The following is a 12,861-nucleotide window of genomic DNA, read 5'->3' as shown; positions in this document are numbered from 1 at the left end:
TGAACTATACAATTTCCAAATTTGCATTGTCACAAGTAAAACAAATACATCTAGACACCTAGCTTTACATTATAGAACCCTGTATAAAAGTGGAATTCCTTGCTTTGTGTCCTTTAGAAAGGGTAATATAAAGGGAAAGAAAGGTGATTATGAGCAGTACATTATTATAGTATTATAACAAATTCCTTCAAAGATAATTCCCACAGGTCTTCCCGGGAGCAAGCCTGGTTCAAAGTATGTGACCTTAACACCCTCCATAGCCCACTACCATTTGAATTATGGTGTGATGAGGGAGTTGCAACTATAGCTTTTACTATCATCTATAGCAGAGGTCTTCAAACGTTTTGATGCCGGGACCCGCTCTCAAAACATTTTAGGTATAAGGACCCCCCTCCTGACAAAAAGTTTTAGAACCTGGTACTCCTCATCATCGACAATCATAAACATCCCGAATTCCCCCTGCAAATCATTTTTACGTTGAGGAAATAATATGAAACCGTGTTTAGCAAACCAGAGGTCAGTGAGTGTTGGGACGTGGTCAAGGGTGTGGCTAAAAACAAAGGTCCTCATTTATGAGGAATTAGCGTGGGGTAGTGCCACAAGTCTTCTTGCTACACTGCCCTATCCAAATGTAAAAGGGTAAGAATGCACTGTGTTTAGGAAATACAGTGCAATCCTGTCCGTACCCCCTGCGCTGGCGCACAAATTGCGACCTTGCGCTAACGTGGTCAGGATTGTTTTTGTGCAGGAAGGGGCATCCTGAGAGGTGTTTTCCTCTTCCCATGTGTGCTCGAGAGTGCAACACCCATGGAAAGAGGAAAAAAGTAGGAGAAAGAAAGACATTTCTCCTCATTATGTCTGTGTAAGGTTTTGGCACTGCTCCAGTTTACGTTGTTTTGTAAAACCTGGACAGCGGCAAAATCCATGGGTGTTGCATAGGAACTCCCACAGCAACACCCATGGAACGCCTCCTTGACACAGAGTAAGGCAACACAGCGGCTTGCGCTGCTGTGACTTACTCCAAATCTATGAGGCCATGCAAAGCCACTTAGGGTGGCTGTGCGTCACCTCATAGGTATGACTGAGAGGCTTGTTGTGACGGAGCGCCAATAAAAGTGATTTTAGTGCCACAAGGTCACAGCCTGTGACAGAAAGCACTGTGAAAATGTAAGTCATTATTTTATATTTGCATTACACACTGTATAAGATAGGCCACTACAAAATGCACAACAAAGGTTTAAGATAAATATGTGTTTCCAAAATGTAGATTTTTTTAATAGCTGTCCCGTCAGCACCCCCTCAGGGGAATTAAGAACTATGTATATACAATTACAATTAAAAGCACACACTTCACAGCCCAGTTGTTAACTCTTTGCCCTTTGCACTCAAAAAGAACAAATCTTTGTTTTGTCATCACAAAGTTTTGAGTGATAGAATCATTTTGTATATTTTAACATTTGCTCACATTTGCATCTCATTCAGGAAGCAGGCGCCCTGGCAGAAAGGATTCTTTAGCTATCTGTCCAGCTTCATGTCACAGCACAGGAGACTCAATCAATAAAAGTTTAGCTGAAGCATTTTACGATTGGCTGGGGGAAGGCGCGACCCCCTTTCCGGGAGTCCACGGCCCCTCTGGGGGTCGTGACCCACAGATTGAAGATCTCTGATCTATAGAAACCTGGGCATCCTTGTCACTCATTGTTAATGGGGCCTATATGTCTTTGGGTCTGAACATGTGCAGTTGTATGGAGAAATATTTCTCCATCTTGTCACTAAATGTAAAGAAATGGCTCCCTGTTGCAATTACCCCCCATTTTTTGCCTGATACTGATGTTGACTTGACTGAGAAGTGCGTTGGGACCCTGCTAACCAGGCCCCAGCACCACTGTTCTTTCACCTAAAATGTACCATTGTCTCCACAATTGGCACAACCCTGGCATCCAGGTAAGTCCCTTGTAACTGGTACCCCTGGTACTAAGGGCCCTGATGCCAAGGAAGGTCTCTAAGGGCTGCAGCATGTCTTATGCCACCCTAGGGACCCCTCACTCAGCACAGACACACTGCTTGCCAGCTTGTGTGTGCTGGTGGGGAGAAAAGGACTAAGTCGACATGGCACTCCCCTCAGGGTGCCATGCCAACCTCACACTGCCTATGGCATAGGTAAGTCTGACTGGTCTGTGCCAGCCTGCTGCTGAGAGACGAGTTTCTGACCCCATGTGGTGAGGGCCTTTGTGCTCTCGGAGGACAGAAACAAAAGCCTGCTCTCGGTGGAGTTGCTTCACACCTCCCCCCTGCAGGAACTGTAACACTTAGCATTGAGCCTCAAAGGCTCAGGCTTAGTGTTACAATGCCCCAGGGCACTCCAACTAGTGGAGCTGCCCGCCCCTGGACAAAGCCCCCACTTTTGGCAGCAAGTCCAGGAGAGATAATGAGAAAAACAAGGAGGAGTCACTGGCCAGTCAGAACAGCCCCTAAGGTGCCCTGAGCTGAAGTGATTCTGACTTTTAGAAATCCTCCATCTTGCAGATGGAGGATTCCCCCAATATGGATAGGAATGTGCCCCCCTCCCCTCAGGGAGGAGGCACAAAGAGGGTGTAGCCACCCTCAAGGACAGTAGCCATTGGCTACTGCCCTCCCAAACCTAAACACACCCCTAAATTCAGTATTTAGGGGCTTCCCAGAACCTAGGAAACTAGATTCCTGCAACCTAAGAAGAAGAGGACTGCTAAGCTGAAAAACCCTGCAGAGAAGACGGAGACACCAACTGCTTTGGCCCCAGCTCTACCCGCCTGTCTCCCCACCCCCCCTTCTAAAGACACTGCTCCAGCGACGCTATCCCCAGGGACCAGCGACCTCTGAATCCTCAGAGGACTGCCCTGCTCTAGAAGGACCAAGAACTCCCGAGGACAGCGGCCCTGTTCACCAAAGACTGCAACTTTGAAACAAAGAAGCAACTTTGAAACAACTTGCGTTTCCCGCCGGAAGCGTGAGACTTGACACTCTGCACCCGACGCCCCCGGCTCGACTTGTGGAGAACAATCACTTCAGGGAGGACTCCCCAGCGACTGTGAGACCGTGAGTAGCCAGAGTTGCCCCCCTGAGCCCCCACAGCGACGCCTGCAGAGGGAATCCCGAGGCTCCCCCTGATCGTGACTGCCTGCTCCTCAGATCCCGACGCCTGGTAAAGACTCTGCACCCGCAGCTCCCAGGACCTGAAGGATCCAAACTCCAGTGCAGGAGTGACCCCCAGGAGGCCCCCTCTCTTGCCCAGGTGGTGGCTACTCCAAGGAGCCCCCCCCCCTTGCCTGCCTGCATCGCTGAAGAGAACCCTTGGTCTCCCATTGAAACCTATTGAAAACCCGACGCGTGTATGCACACTGCACCCGGCCGCCCCCGTGCTGCGGAGGGTGTACTTTCTGTGTGGACTTGTGTCCCCCCCCCCCCCCCCCCCCCCCTCCCCTCCCCTAGTGCCCTACAAAACCCCCCTGGTCTGCCCTCCGAAGACGCAGGTACTTACCTGCTGGCAGACTGAAACCGGGGCACCCCCTTCTCCATTGAAGCCTATGTGTTTTGGGCACCACTTTGAACTCTGCACCTGACCGGCCCTGAGCTGCTGGTGTGGTAACTTTGGGGTTGCTTTGAACCCCCAACGGTGGGCTACCTTGGACCCAAACTTGAACCCCGTAGGTGGTTTACTTACCTGCAAAAACTAACAAACTCTTACTCCCCCCAGGAACTGTTGAAAATTGCACTGTCTAGTTTTAAAATAGCTATATGTGATTTATGTGAAAAGTGTATATGCTATTTTGCTAATTCAAAGTTCCTAAAGCACCTACCTGCAATACCTTTTACGTGTAAATCTTGAACCTGTGGTTCTTAAAATAAACTAAGAAAATATATTTTTCTATACAAAAACCTATTGGCCTGGAATTGTCTTTGAGTGGGTGTTCCTCATTTATTGCTGGTGTATGTACAACAAATGCTTAACACTACTCCTTTGATAAGCCTACTGCTCGACCACACTACCACAAAATAGAGCATTAGTATTATCTCTTTTTGCCACTATCTTACCTCTAAGGGGAACCCTTGGACTCTCTGCATACTATTCCTTACTTTGAAATAATGCATACAGAGCCAACTTCCTACACTTAACATGATCATTTTCTTAACTCTGTCCTCTTGGGTGTAGTGCCTCTGCACCAACCCATGGCGATTCTGTGGTTTGCAAATAATAACATCTTTGCTACAAATCTTGTGACCCCATTCGGGATCTATTTAACATACCCCAGTGGGGTGCAACAATGATAATTTTGCTGCACGGAGGGACTGTCGTTCCAAGCAGCATCGAGGCAGGAGGAGGACCTGTGCATCGTAGTCAGTCTGCAACCTTGGGTCCCTTAAGCACCATAAAGGCGCTGTTCACGTCCCACAGCGTGGGATCAGCAGTGGTAATTTTGCCGCACGGAGGGACTACCAGTCTCAAGCAACATCAGGGCAGGAGGAGGAGCCCTGCATTGTGATCAACCCCCACCTAGGGGCCCTTTAGCACCATAAAGGTGCCCTTCATGTCCTGCGGTGCAGGACATGTGTGGGCCGTGCCCAGGCAAAACCCAGGCAAAGGGCGGGCCCATCTGCAGCTGTTCAAACAACAGCGTGAGCGAGCATCACTTTTCATTATTTTCTCGCTGATCAGTTGCTTATATCAGTGACGGGTGGCTTATGCAGCATGCTGACTGAAGTAACTTTGTAGCATTACAGCATATTTCCTCTGGTACTCCTCAGAGGACTGCCTCTAACTCTGAAAATTGAACACAAACAGCCAAGTTTGCAACCTCGGTGCAAGACAAGGGAGTCTTGTGCCAGGTGGCCAAGCCCGAGTCACAAGCCTGACCATCAACCTACCACCTGTGTTCTGCCCATATGTAACAATTATATCAGGAGTTTCAGAACTGCAGGAGGGTCAGAGAGAAATGCACAATGAATTGGTTAACAAATGCTTGAACTGGCTAGTGAGAAACAAGAACTTTCCGATTTCTCTGGCACACAACATTCTTTTCACCCTTTCAGTTGGGTGGATTGGGCAAGGCCGGGTGGGGACCGTCCAGGGGATTATGTAATTATTAATTTTAGAGACCCAACCTAGTGCGAAGATTGTTATTTGAGGATGCCTACAGACAGGACGGGGTGTTGGACATTGTTCTTTTGCCACTGGGGTACTTTTACAAACCTAGATCCCCTAACAGCAGTGAAAAATTACCATCCACCACGCCATCATGAGCCCTGTAAAAATACAGTCACCAATGCAGGGGTGTGGAATTTATTAAAATATCTACTTGTCCACGGGACAGGTTGCTTCTCAAATCTACTTGTCCTGTAAAAAGATCTACTTGTCCCTTTGGTGCCATGTAGTGTGGCGCCAAATTATGGCAGCAATCTCATTATGTAAGAGCTCTGATAATAGCCTCTCTGATTATGCCAGGGCTACTACCATAGTAGGGCTTGAATACTTGCAGTTTCAATCCCTATTGTAGCAATTTCCTTATTTTTCCACCTTTCTGCAGATCTGCATACTGGGGCTGGAGGAAGCAGTAAGCAATAGTTCCAGGGCTGGAATGCCTTTGAGTCTGCAAACCTACTAACCTGCATGTTTTAAAGATTTTCACCAGCTTCTCTCTAATATTTTCCCATAATAAGAAAGGTTGGACATTTACTCCTGACAATGGCAGAATTAGAACTTCTTCCAGGGTTGGGAAGAAAGTGGCTGGAGGGAAAATGAACTTGCAAATGCTCAATAGATTTTCATATGAGCAAATCTACACATGCGTATTTACCCATGCTAAAATACAGTTCACAAATATTTTATAGGGGTACGACATATACCATGGGTGCACTTTTGTGACTTTCTTTAAGAATTTGGGGCCACATGTAGGTAGGTTCAGATTTGCGACCCGCAAATTGCGAGTCGCAAATCCGAATGTAGGATGGTGTCCCTGACACCATCTGTGATTCGCAAGGGCTTCGCAAATGCACACCTCATGAATAATCATGAGGTGGGTCACAATTTGCGACCCCCTTGCGAATGGCGGCCTCACAGGGATGGTGGCCTGCTGGAGACAGCAGACCACCATGTCTGTGACTGCTTTTCAATAAAGCAATTTTTTTTTTTTTTTTTGTAATGCAGCCCGTTTTCCTTAAAGGAAAACGAGATGCATTACAAAAACAAAAAATGAAACGTTTTTGTTTCATTTTTTCAGAGCAGGCAGTAGTCCGCAGGACCACTGCCTGCTCTGAAAAAATGTTTACAGTGTCATTCACAATGGGGAAAGGGTCCCAGGGGGACCCCTTCCCTTTTGTGAAAGTGTTAGCACCCATTTGAAATGGGTGCAAACTGCGATTGGTTTGCGCCCGCGTTCGCAAAACAATCCTACATTGCACTGCGAGTCGCAATTAGGAAGGGAACACCCCTTCCTAATTGCGAGTCGCAAACCCGTTTTGCGATTCGGTAACCAGGTTACCGAATCGCAAAACTGGGTTTGTGCATCGCAATGTGCTTTTTGCACGTCGCAAACAGCGAAAGTCGCTGTTTGCGACATGCAACAAGCTTACCTACATGTGGGTCTTGGTCCCTAATTAGGTCTGGTGTTAACAAAGACATTTTGTTTTTATTAAGCTTCTATTTCTCTCTCTTTCGGCTGGCTTTACTGTGAGTGATCGCATTCTTCTCTTCCACAAGGAGCATATTGGCACACAAAGTTTTGTTCAGTGTCAGGAACTACAGTGGCAATCAGTGACGTAACGAAACTGGAGGGTGCCCCTTTGCAAAGAACATGGAGGAGCCCCCTCTCCAGACTCACTCAGGGCAGGTGCTGTGCTGAAGGGGCCCCCTGGAGGACGGCTGCGGGGCCTTTGTTATGCCACTGGTGGCAACGTGTGCTTTTAGAGTTCAAAAAAGTTTGGTTTTTTTTTTGCCAGTGTTTGTTACAATGTTGAGGGCCTGGTAGCTCCCACAACAATAAAGTGTTACAAAAGCCATGTCAAAACAAGACACGCATTGATGAAACTAAAAGACTTATACAAATTTGTCAGATCAGTTGGCTTTGTCAGTGTTTATTTATTTTCATGCTTCCCATAATCGTGTTGAAAATGGTTACACTGATTTTCCATTAGAAATATTTTTGGGAAATACTAGCATGCATCAAAACATTTTACTAAATGACACTTCATTTGCATCTAATCAGAGAGCATTCTGGGAGCATTATACTTAGCCTCATAGCCTAAACTTTTCAAACATGTGTATACACGTTTTGTTTTTTTTGTACTGGAACCAACGTCAGTCGTGAAGTGTGACCTTAAAACATTTATTTACAGCACTCACCCTAATAATGAAGATTTTCAAATAATGAACCATAAATACAAGTTCGAACAGCATTATCTTAATGGAAACACATTACCTCAACTGCAGAGGGTTTGTGCTGCAGAGGGTTGGGCCTACTTGTCCCAAGGACAAAGTAAACATAAAAACTTGTTGTCCTTGACCCCAAACAAGATGTCCCGGGCGTCGGGCGATAGGAATTCCACATCCCTGCAATGGTAAGTGTCATGATAGGATGTATGGTATCCCTATCACTAATCGATTTGATGCACTGGAGAGCATTGATTGACTTACTGATGAAGAGGGCCCCCCATAAGGGAGTTGGGAGGAGGGTGCCTTTCAGCCACCAACTGGCTGAAGAACGGCCCCCAAATCAACCAACACTGTGTGCCACCTGGTTTTCTCTCTGATGGCCTAAACCCAACAACGCAGGTAGGCTCTTTCGCTCAGACTTTGCACTACCTACAAGCTACCCATCTAATCCCTTGGCAAGTGGTCTTGATCCCATAGTTGATGATCCCCCTCCTTCCCCACCCCCCAGCAACCAGGGAACCTATAGTTTTAGTAGAGAAAACAGCACTGGTTTGTCCAATGTCAGGGCCTCCCACTTAGACCCAATCAATCCAGGAGAGCTGCAAATACCAGGAGCGACTAAGGAGACCTCACTAGCTGTACAATTTGGTCACTCAGTAAGGGTACTTTAGTGGAACGTTGCTGGGCTAGGCACTATAATTGATTGGACTAGTGGCTGCTTCATCGATCAATTTGATGTCTGCCTCTTCCAAGAAACTTGGCTAACAGTGAAAGCCCAATGATCAGGTTTTGTCTTCTTTAGCAAAAATGCGATAGCACGTAGGAGGGGCAGCGGCAGACCTTCAGGGAGGACTATCCACCTTGGTAGCCACACATCTAGGGTGCTCGTTGGAGGTGGTAGAAACAGCTTCAGATGACATCCTCTGCATTAATCTCTCTTTTCCATCCAAAGTTGAAGTTTTCATTTATAATATCTACTCAAGACCCACGGTAAATGGTAAGGAATCCCAAACCCTGGGAATGCTTGCAGCACATTAGGTTGCCTTTCTGGGGAAAGTTTTTTAAATAATTGGAGGTGACTTCAGTTGTCAATTTGAGCCCCTGGATGTTAGTATCAATGACTTATCACAGGTGGAGGATACTGCTTGGGCTGACCCAGATTTAGTGTTACCATCCATCAAGCAATGATCTCCCTTAGCCGGCCAAATAAGTGCCCTAACCTTAAATCTGTTTGTCCATGCTTGCAACGGAAGAATCTTGTCTGAACGAGAAGGGAGGCACACATTTAATCGAATCAGGTGCACTAGCCTAATAGACTATATATTAGTCGATGTTAGACTCTGGCCCTATGTCATTGATATGAAAATAGTTCAGAGACATGACAGTGATCATTAAGCTCAGGCACTTCACATAAATCTCCCAGTAATCCAAGGTAACAGCTACCCAGGCACATTGCTTTGATGGAATGCATCAATTCACAAGAAACAGACACAGAATTAAATGGAGTGTATTACTGCGAACTCAGGAAACAGAAAACGTTGTCCACCATATGCTTGAAGGGAGCCTAGTAGATCTATGTAATTTAGTTACCTTTTTGGGCAACTCAGATACAATTTCGAGGATTGGTGAGATCCATTCCTAACTATTTGAGGGCCTAAAATACTTCTTTTATGTGGAAGCCAAACATGTGGGAGCTAGAAGAATCCCTCCAACATAGTTCAACAACCATTGCAGATTGGTCAAAGGTGCACTAATAAATGCAATCAAGTCTCGGGGTAGAAGGCAAATTCAAGCCACTAGAGCCACTTATAAAACAACTATTAAAAATGCAAGAAGGAGTGGGATCAAGGCAGATGGGGGTCCTTAATCACTGCCGTCAAAGGTAATGACTATACCACCTTATTATATATAGTAGCCACAGGGAAAAGCGAAGGCATTAGTACCATAGAAAGCAACATAGCTGCACATATCTCTAAAGCACACTATTTGAGCCTGTGCTCGGAATGCCCAGAAGGTTTATTGTTGCTCCCATGGCTGAAAGACAACCAAAGGCAGGCACAGGGGTGGTGTGTGCTAACGAGGGGTACCCACTTATTACGAACAACAAAGTCATCTTGGCTATTAACAAGATTGTTCCCCACAAACTCCTGGCATCAATAAAATACCTGATGTTCTATTCCTGACAGATTGATATGTGGGGACCTAATGTCGAGCTACTCTTAATGCCATTCTAGATGGATTGGCCATTCCTCATTCCTGGGCTCGGACTGAAATAATACCATATATACAGAAGGCTTCCCCCGTTGCCAACTAATTATAGACCCATTAGTCTTATTGACTCTGTGCAAAAACTATTCTGTAGAGTGATCTTGGCTAGATTACAAGAGTGGATGGAAGCCAATAAGAACTTAAGCCCCCTACAAGCAGGTTTTCGTAATTGCACCTCCACTGTAGATCCAGTTGTTAAGTTGCATTTACTCTACTGGAAAACAGTAATCTTTGAGGGGGTTAGCTCCATATGTTATTTGTAGACCTGTGATCGTCCTTTGATTTGGTCCCCAGACAACCTATATGGCACATTTTGGCTGAGTGTTCCACCTATCTTTCCCTCATTATTGAAAGACTAAAAGATCGGAACTACATTCAGGCTGGCTGTGGTAGATTGGGGGACGTAACTGAGCCATTCCCGGTGAACAGAGGAGTAAGATATGGATGTGTGCTTGTACCAACACTCTTCACTCTTGTTTGTAAACCACCTGAATCTGTGCGATAATGATGCCTCAAGATTAGATAACATGAAGGTGCCAGCTCTAACGTTTGCGGACGACACTCCACTTCTTTCTAAGTCGCCCATGGTCATTCAGAAGATCTTAAATGTATTTAGTAGCTTTTGTGCAAAGACAGGTTTTGGAAATTAATGTGGCCAAAATGAAATCTATGTTATTTAACAAATGCCGCTCAACATGACCCAATCCAATCATAAAGGAAACCCCGCTTCAGCGGGTTCACACCTTTGTGTACCTGGGGTTTACCAAAACTGAACATATGGAAAGGATAGCCCATATTTCCAAACAAAGACTTAAACTAGAACAAAACAGTGATGGGCTGCTGATGGTCTTTCGGGGGGTCCCTTCGCAAACCTGGGGGTTTCTCTTGTTATGCAGATTTACAGACTTAAAGCGTTGGGTTCCACAATTTATGGCGCTGATCTCTGGGGCCACAAGGCCGTCAATGTCTTGGTACTTGTAGAGAATAGATTTCCGAGGCAGCTCCTGTACCTCCCAATTAGTACTCCACTGATTCCATTAAGATTGGGCTTGGGGGTCAGACTAATTTCTGAAGGGATTGCCATTAGGCCCATATTGTATTGGAGAATCCCACTATTGGCAGGGGATCTCCCTTGGATCAAAAATGTTAGGGATACTTTGCGAAATATGGGGAAAGACCGACTTTGGGACAATCCTGGGGATGCCTGTAGCCAAATGTCTATATTAGAACTCAAAGCGAGCTACAGGAATTATAAACTAGGTAATCTCTTAACGAGTCCAACTCTGGGTGAAGTGGCCAACAACTTTATACAACTTAAGGATTGTTTTGTAGCTGAAGAGTTTCTTGACGAAGTCGGACCAAGCCTGGCCAGAAAACTCTATGTCCAGTTTAGACAAGGGCAATCCCCCTGCGCACATCTACCCACAGATAGGCTCATACTGATAATACATATGAGAAGGTTTGCGACTGACTGATGAAACTATGGGGCATGCCATTTTTTCTGCCCAGAGTGTAGGTTGGTAAGTGCAAAATGGCTAATCCCCCATCTGTACCGACCATCATGTCTAGGCGTACAGGATTCTCAAAACAGACACCAGACAAAATATTCTATTTACAATTTCAAAGTGTTTATGTGCCGTGTGGCGCATTGGGCATACACACATCTCGCTGCCAGCTACAGATGACATCCTATAGTTCTGTGTACTGCACTATGGCAATGAAATATAATGTTCGATGGCATCTGTCGCTGTAGATACGCATGTTTTGCATAGCTCGCCATCTGGTGTTGGGTCGGAGTGTTACAAGTTGTTTTTCTTCGAAGAAGTCTTTCGAGTCACGGGACCGAGTGACTCCTCCTTTTGTCTCCATTGCGCATGGGCGTCGACTCCATCTTCGATTGTTTTTTTTCCGCCATCGGGTTCGGACGTGTTCCTGCCGCTCTGAGTTTCGGAACGGAAAGATAGCTAATTTCGGAAGATTTTCGTCGGTATTGTTGCGTTCGGGATCGGCGTAGTTAGATTCAACACCGCATCGAAGATCGAAGAGCTCCGGTGCCCTTCGGGGTAGTTTTTCAATCCCCCGTCGGGGCCTGGTCGGCCCGACCGCGTGCAGAAGAACGCCGATGGAACGGACCCCATTCCGTTTCTGTCCCAAATGCCACAACAAATACCCCTATACAGACCAACACTTGGTCTGTAACCTGTGCCTGTCACCTGAGCACAGTGAAGACACTTGCGAGGCCTGTCGTGCGTTCCGGTCCCGAAAAACACTCCGAGACCGTCGAGCCAGAAGACTTCAAATGGCGTCCGCGCCGACAGCCCACCGAGAGTTCGAGGAACAAGAAGAGGAAGAAACCTTTTCGATCCACGAATCGGACTCCGAGGAATTCGATAATCCACGAACCGTGAGTAAGACGTCGAAAACCACTCATAAGAAGATTGACAAGGCCCAGGGGACGCCACTGCCACCAGGCCATGGCTCGACCCATAAATTCGGTGACCGACCGTCGGCACCGAAAAAGGCCCAAACAGTGCCGAGACCGTCCGACTCCGGTCGAGACACCGGCACGCAGCCTTCTCGGGACCGAGAATGTGCTGGAGACAAGCATCGACACCGAGATAGCGGTGTAGACATGGCTCGACGCCGAGACAGCGGCACCGACGAGGATCGACGCCGAGAGGTTTCGGCCCCGAAAGAGAAAAAAGTCACCTCGGAGCCGAAAAAAGATGCAGACAGGGTTTCGGTGCCAAAACAACCTGCAACCGACCCAGTTTCAGGCTCTTATACAGAGGAGCAATCACTGACCTCCCAAATGCGAAAGCATAGGTTTGAGGAAGAGCTGCAATCAACCGATGTAGACCATACGCAAAAGCGTATTTTTATACAGCAGGGGACAGGAAAAATAAGCACCCTTCCCCCTATTAGGAGAAAGAGAAGACTGGAGTTCCAAACTGAACAAACACCACAAACAAAAGTGGTGAAAAAGGTTACTCCACCACCCTCTCCTCCACCTGTAATTAACGTCTCACCAGCACAAACTCCATCACATTCCCCGGCTCACACCACCATGAGCCAAGGTGACCAGGATCAGGACGCGTGGGACTTATACGACGCCCCAGTGTCAGATAACAGTCCGGAGGCATACCCTACGAAGCCATCTCCACCAGAAGACAGCACTGCGTATTCTC

General features: G+C 46.7%; 1 protein-coding gene across 1 annotated transcript in view; it reads left to right on the top strand.

Annotated features, from left to right (window-relative positions):
* The window catches only part of PRPF6 (pre-mRNA processing factor 6), a 594,778-nt gene that overhangs the window by 55,965 nt on the left and 525,952 nt on the right, over window positions 1–12,861 (top strand). The window lies entirely within an intron of this gene.

Source organism: Pleurodeles waltl, chromosome 7, assembly GCF_031143425.1.
Source record: "Pleurodeles waltl isolate 20211129_DDA chromosome 7, aPleWal1.hap1.20221129, whole genome shotgun sequence".
Classification (NCBI taxonomy): Eukaryota; Metazoa; Chordata; class Amphibia; order Caudata; family Salamandridae; genus Pleurodeles; species Pleurodeles waltl.
Note: the sequence above shows the minus strand (reverse complement) of the source record. Positions and strands in the feature narration are given on the sequence as shown.